The sequence below is a fragment of the Triticum aestivum genome, chromosome 3D, assembly GCF_018294505.1.
Source record: "Triticum aestivum cultivar Chinese Spring chromosome 3D, IWGSC CS RefSeq v2.1, whole genome shotgun sequence".
NCBI classification, from domain to species: domain Eukaryota; kingdom Viridiplantae; phylum Streptophyta; class Magnoliopsida; order Poales; family Poaceae; genus Triticum; species Triticum aestivum.
Window position 1 is genome coordinate 464,158,157 of NC_057802.1, and position 7,223 is coordinate 464,165,379.

The following is a 7,223-nucleotide window of genomic DNA, read 5'->3' on the forward strand; positions in this document are numbered from 1 at the left end:
GGAGTTGATACGTCCATTTTGCATCATGCTTTTATATCGATATTTATTGCATTATGGGCTGTTATTACACATTCTGTCACAATACTTATGCCTATTCTCTCTTATTTTACAAGGTTTACACGAAGAGGGAGAATGCCGGCAGCTGGAATTCTGGGCTAGAAAAGGAGCAAATATTAGAGACCTATTCTGCACAACTCCGAAAGTCCTGAAACTTCACGGAGGCATGTTTTGGAATTAATAAAAAATGCTAGCGAAAGAATCAACCAGAGGGGGCCCACACCCTGGCCACGAGGGTGGGGGCGCGCCCTACCCCCCTGTCTCGTGTGCCCCTGGCAGGCCTCCGATGCCATCTTTGGCTATATGAAGTCTTTCGTCCCAGAAAAAAATCAGAAGGAAGCTTTCGGGACGAAGCGCCGCCATCTCGAGGCAGAACCTTGGCAAAACCAATCTAGGGCTCCGGCGGAGCTGTTCTGCCGGGGAAACATCCCTCCGAGAGGGGGAAATCATCACCGTCGTCATCACCATCGATCCTCTCAGCGGGAGGGGGTCAATCTCCATCAACATCTTCACCAGCACCATCTCCTCTCAAACCCTGGTTCATCTCTTGTATCCGATCTTTGTCTCAAAACCTCACATTGGTACCTGTGGGTTGCTAGTAGTGTTGATTACTCCTTGTAGTTGATGCTAGTTGGTTTATTCAGTGGAAGATCATATGTTCATATCCTTTATGCATATTAATACCCCTCTGATTATGAACATGAATATGATTTGTGAGTAGTTACGTTTGTTCCTGAGGACATGGGAGAAGTCTTGCTATAAGTAGTCATGTGAATTTGGTATTCGTTCGATATTTTGATGAGATGTATGTTGTCTTTCCTCTAGTGGTGTTATGTGAACGTCGATTACATGACACTTCACCATTGTTTGGGCCTAGAGGAAGGCATTGGGAAGTAATAAGTAGATGATGGGTTGCTAGAGTGACAGAAGCTTAAACCCTAGCTTATGCGTTGCTTCGCAAGGGGCTGATTTGGATCCACAGGTTTCATGCTATGGTTAGGTTTACCTTAATACTTCTTTTGTAGTTGTGGATGCTTGCAATAGGAGTTAATCATAAGTGGGATGCTTGTCCAAGGAAGGGCAGTACCCAAGCACCGGTCCACCCACATATCAAATTATCAAAGTAACGAATGCGAATCATATGAGCGTGATGAAAACTAGCTTGACGATAATTCCCATGTGTCCTCGGGAGCATTTTCCTTCATATAAGAGTTTGTCCAGGCTTGTCCTTTGCTACAAAAAGGATTGGGCCACATTGCTGCACCTTGTTTACTTTTGTTACTTGCTACCCGTTATAAATTACCTTATCACAAAACCATCTGTTACCGATAATTTCAGTGCTTGCAGAGAATACCTTACTGAAAACCGCTTGTCATTTCCTTCTGCTCCTCGTTGGGTTTGACACTCTTACTTATCGAAAGGACTACGATAGATCCCCCTATACTTGTGGGTCATCACGTAGCTCTTCTGCCGAAGATTGAACTCGTCGAACTAGTATATTATCGCCATCGCGCACCACTGGTTCTCTCTCTTACCGCATTACTTTTAGTAATTGTAGAGTTATCTCTTGGAGTTACTCCCTATGGTCATTTTTAGTCTGCATATAAGTTTTGTCTGAAGTCAAAGTATCTCTACTTTGACCAAACTTAGAGAAAAAAGAATCAACATTCACAATGCCAAACCAAAATTGTTAAACCCATTATGAAATGCAGATTCATAGTGTGTGTGTGTGTGTGTGTGTTTGGTGTGGTGAATGTTGATATTTATTAATATAAATTTTTTCAAACTTTACAAAGTTTGAGTTGACACAAATCTAATACGCGTAGTAAAAAGGATCGGAGGGAGTATCTACCAGTGTTATGTTTGTTCATTTACCTCGTGATTATCTATTGTGGTAAACATGTTTACCTTCATGTTCTGCCTATCTATTCTTAGAGAGGTGTTTAGAGTCCAAGGAGATCTTAGACATTTCATAAGGTGTTGGCCGGATTAGATGGTTGTTGTTTAATCTTAGTATGTGGCGTCATGGACCCGCTGACTATAGCATTCAGCGCTTGGATGCATTTCTGTTGTGTTCTTCCATTGTCTCAACGATGGTAGAATCCAATTCAGTTTTTAAGATCGTAAAGTAGATGTTCATAAAACCGATGCCTTTGGTTATCCGTGTCGTTCATTTTTCCTGCGATGTGATTGTATTCATGTTACTTGTGGAGCTCCTGCGGAGCGCTCCCGTGCTCGGTTTATTTGTCTCTTCTTTAAACGATAGCGATGGTGTTTGTCTCATGGATGCGTTCCTAGAGGTTGGCAAGTCCCATAGTAGTATTGTTTTTTGGAATTGCTTTCTGTAGTAGTCGGTGAAGCATCACTACCTCTCGGGTCGTCCTGAGACTCGTGCAGAAAAATAACTCGGGTTCGTCACAAGTCCCCAGTGTAGGAATGGGTGGCGCATTTTCTTGTCATTGGTACCATATCTTGAAGACAATTCCAAAAAAATAACTCCTTGAAATTGTTCGTTTGGAATTTTGGTTTCATTTCTTTATGTTCCCATGTGTTGGGTGTTGGATTGCCTCATCGGACACCCAATGGAGTGACGCTCGACTGAGCCTGGGATGACTGGTCATTTCTATGACCATTTCGACGGTCGACTAGCGGAGCACTTCATGACAAAAGACGTATGCGTAGGAAACACGCGTAAGGCTAAGTTGATCACCATCGATGAATTTGGTCCCATCTTCTTGTGCATAGTAAGGCACTGATGAGACGGTGTACATCCATGTTTGTATGCAAGATCAAATATAGATCCCGTATTCGTTTTACTTCATTTGAGGTATCGTCTAGCTTTGTTTGTTGCGGCTGGCTTGATCTGTCTTCCCGGGCTTTGCACGTTGTGGTCTGCCCAGATGGCACATTTTGGCTGTCTACCTGGCCTTTGCATGTTGTGGTCTGCCCGGACGGTGTGGTTTGGTTGTCTTCTTGGACTTTTCACATTGCGGTCTGCTTGACCTTTGGATGTTGCGCCTAGCTTGATGGCGTGTTTTGGAATCTCTGTTCGGCCCTAGTACAATGCTACTGCATGTTCTCGTTGATCGGGCTCTCCCCTGGCCTCTGGAATCATCTAGTCAGTTCACCTGGCTTCCTTCTACCCATGTGCTTTTGGGTGGGGGTGCACGATTCAGATGGTTTAGGTCATTTTCTGTGGGGAGTGCAGTTCACCTTTCTATCATCGCGGTCATTGGCTTGCCTTGGCCGGCGGATGAATTACTTTTATTTCTTGGTTGTTACTTTTTCGTCGTAACTATGAGATGAGGAAAGGCCGAAGTACTAAAAAAATGCTCATAGTACATTCACCTTCTCAAGAAAAACTTCCAAATAATTCGCTTAGCTTCGAGTAGTTGGTCGCTTCTCTTCTTGGCTGCAATTTATCTTTGCACCAATGGTTGTTGTTGGTCTCTTTAAATAGTTCACCTATATCCATTTTATGTTTCATGTAGTTCGCTAACTTATGAACTACAATTGGTCTCTACGCCAATTGGCGCAACAACTCATCTAGTTTAAGAAACGATGAAACGACTCAGGAAAGTAGCGGAAATAGAGAGAAAATCATAATATATATATCAAATGTTGGAGGGGGCTCTCTCCCTCTGGGCCATGGACACAATGTACCATGGGAGGAAACCTCTTCCTACCTAGTGGGGAGGCCAAGGAAGAACAAGGAGGGTGGTCCCCTCTCCCCCTCTCTGTCAGCTGTGTCGGAATGACGTTGGGAAACCATCTTATAATCATCATCTCCGTCGCCTCCATCAATTTCAACACCATCTCCATCGCATTCTTCCATATCTATACGTTTATCCACTCTCCCATAAACCTTTGTAATCCCCTGCTTAAACATGGTGTTTCATGCACTACAGGAATCAGCTACTTTGCCGTCTGCCACGGCAGATGGCAAAGGCAAGGATGGTGGACCACAAAGGCCTTTGTCGTCTGCCGCGGACGGCAAAAGGCTCCGGCAAAGTAGGCATCGGTAAAGAGCTTCTTTGTCATCTGCTTTTTGAAGCGGACGGCAAAGGGGCCTTTGCCATCAGCGGCGGACGACAAAGAAAGCCGACGGCAATAAATTCGCTGTTAGTCCGTTAGGTGGCTAACGGTAGTCTTTGCCGTCCGTGGCTGACGGCAAAGAGCATCAAGCCTTTATCGTCTGCCACTGTAGGCAAACTCATCAAATGGGTTAGCTGTCAGGAAGCACAGGTGGTTGCCACGTGGCCTCTTTGCCGTCCACCGCGGACGGCAAAGAGCCCGTTGCCGTCGGTGGCAGACGGCAAAGAGCATGCATTGCCTCTTTTTTCTGCTTTTTCTAATACCCAACCATTTTCACAGCAAATAGATGATACATATATATTTTTCACATGGCAAGTTCACAGCAAACATATGAGATATCTAACACATATAATTTCATCATACATGCATAGTTCCATCAACCATACATAGCAAGTTCCACATACATGCATCCAACCATACATATTACAATAGTGTCATCCTACCATACATGCATAGTTCATCGATACAAAAGAAACGTAGTTCATCCAAACAAGCACTCCATCTATGCTAGCTTCCGTGAAGCGAATGAATTCTGCAAAATGGGAAATAAGAAAGTTAGAAGAAGAAGAAGATTAGAAGAAGAAGAAGAAGAAAATGAAGAAGAAGAAGAAGAATATATGACATTTATGAGCTAATTTAGGTGAAATTGATCGTTTGTGAGCTAACTTAGGTGAAATGGATCGTTTATGAGCTAACCTAGGTGAAATGGATCGCTTATGAGCTAACTTAGGTAAAATGCATCATTTTAGAGCTAACCTAGGTAAGATGGATCATTTATGAGTTAAGTAAGGTAAAATGGGTCATTTTAGAGCTAACTTGGGTAAAATGGATCATTTATGAGCTAAGTAAGGTAAAATGGGTCATTTTAGAGCTAACTTGGGTAAAATGGATCGTTTATGAGCTAACTAAGGTAAAATGGATCATTTTAGAACTAACTTAGGTAAAATGGACCGTTTATGAGCTAACTAAGCTAATTATGCCATTTTTTACATAAGTAAGCTAAGTATATGTCATTATTGAGCAAACCTAGTTAACTAAGCATATTAGAGCAAACTTTGGTCATTTTGGAGGAAACAAAGCTAAGTATAGATCGTTTTAGAGCTAACTTAGGTAAAATGGATGGCTTTGGAGGTCAGTAAGCTTATTAAGTCATTTTGGAGGAAATAAAGCTAAGTCTAGGTCATTGTGGTAAGCATTTTGGAGGAAATAAGGCTAAGTCTAGGTCTTTATGCATTTGTTAAGAAAAACACTAGAGAAACTTACCATGATCATGGAGGTGTAGGAGCGGGCAGGCTCGTGCCGGTAGCTGGAGAAGGATCGTGCGATGCTTGTCTGGAGTTACGCTGCACCAAAGATCATTTCCAATGTCTCGTTAGCATGCTGACACTCAAATGTTAAGACTAGCAAGTAATGTCCATTCAAATTAAACTCACCGTGGTCCCAGGAGCAATCACTGGCATCGGCGGAGCGGTCTGACCGGTCTTCTCACACACAGACTGCACATTTGGTTTTGACGACTCAGTCATACCAACACCTCCCAACAATCCATCCGATCCGCACACCATCTCGGAGGCGCCTAAGTTAGCAAATAGAAACTTGAGCGCTATGGCTATGAATTACTAAATGAAGGAAGTAAGTACAAGGCCGTAAGAATTACCTTCATGTACTGCTCCTTACTCAGGAACTTATCGCGGCACGCCGGCTTGTGCTTCTTGATACCACGCAAGGCGTAGTAGTCTCGAACAGCCTGCACCCGAGCCTCGTGCCGTAAGTTCTGTAGTAGGCGCTTGCAGACGTTCTCGATAACCTTTGCCGCCTCCTCCTCGTATCCCTCCTCACACCTGTAGAATGTCTGCAATCAAATGAGACAATATTGATTAGTACTATTAATAACTAGCTAGTTGAAGATTTTTAAATGTGTAAAGGAGAAATTACCCAGAACTTTCTGATCACCACATCTGCCCTCGTGTTGCACAAGACAACGTCGATAATCTCACCCGGCGGGGCCGGGGCAGCCAAGTAGTGCTCCCAGCTCAATCCAAGCTCTGGAAGCCGACCCTCACCAGGCAACGTGACAAACCCCGGGAAGTTTTGCCGGCAAAGCACTCCAAGGACGGAGTTGGGCCGGCGGACACTATGATGGTGGTCCCAACCCCTACAGCATGACAAGGCCAACGCATTAGATATTTGAAGAAACGTGAATGCAGAAGGTACAAAAGGATTAAATGCACTTACCTCTCCCCATCAGGGAAAATCAACCACCTCTGCTCGCGGGTGGCCGGCACGGATGGGAGCCGTGTACAACCACACTGGTAGACGGTGCCCCCCTCCTCCTCAATATCAGTCGGCTCCCTGCCATCATCAGCATGGCTACTCGGCCCCTCAGGCTCATCTGGCCAGGTACCCCATCCAGACGTGTGCTCCTCCGGGGTCTCATGGGCTGAAGGCGCGTCGACCCAAGGCTCGTGGGCCGAAGGCCCGTCGACCCGAGGCTCGTGGGCCGAAGGCTCGTGGACCGGAGTCCGTGTAGCCACTTCCTTGGACGAGTCCACCCTAGGAGTCACGTGCTCGGGTGAAACAGCTGGGGGTGGCGGCGAGGAAGGCGCCCTAGCAGTCACCCTACCTCCTCTCCCGCGACCACGTGCTCCAACTCCTCTCTTCTTCCCTCCCTTACCTCGTCCCCTGCTGGGCACCGCTGTCGACGAAGAAGGGCCCGGCGGTGTCGCCATACTGTCCAGCAACGCTCGGTGGAGAGGTACGTGTGGAATGGAAGACCGCCCACCACGCGCCGACGAAGAAGGGGCCTCTGAGCGCTCTCGACCAGCACCCACCATCTTTCAACACCTGCCATGACAAAGAGTAAACGAAATTAGTACAACATAAAAAAATACCGACATGAATAATAATATGTATATCACTTATGTATCATCATCAAGTACAACATAAAAAAATTGAATACCTGACACTACTAATAATCTCGATCACTATCATCAATAAATGCATAATCATCATCATCACTATAATCAATGACGGGCTCATAGGGTTCAGTGGCATCAAATATATGACCTAAC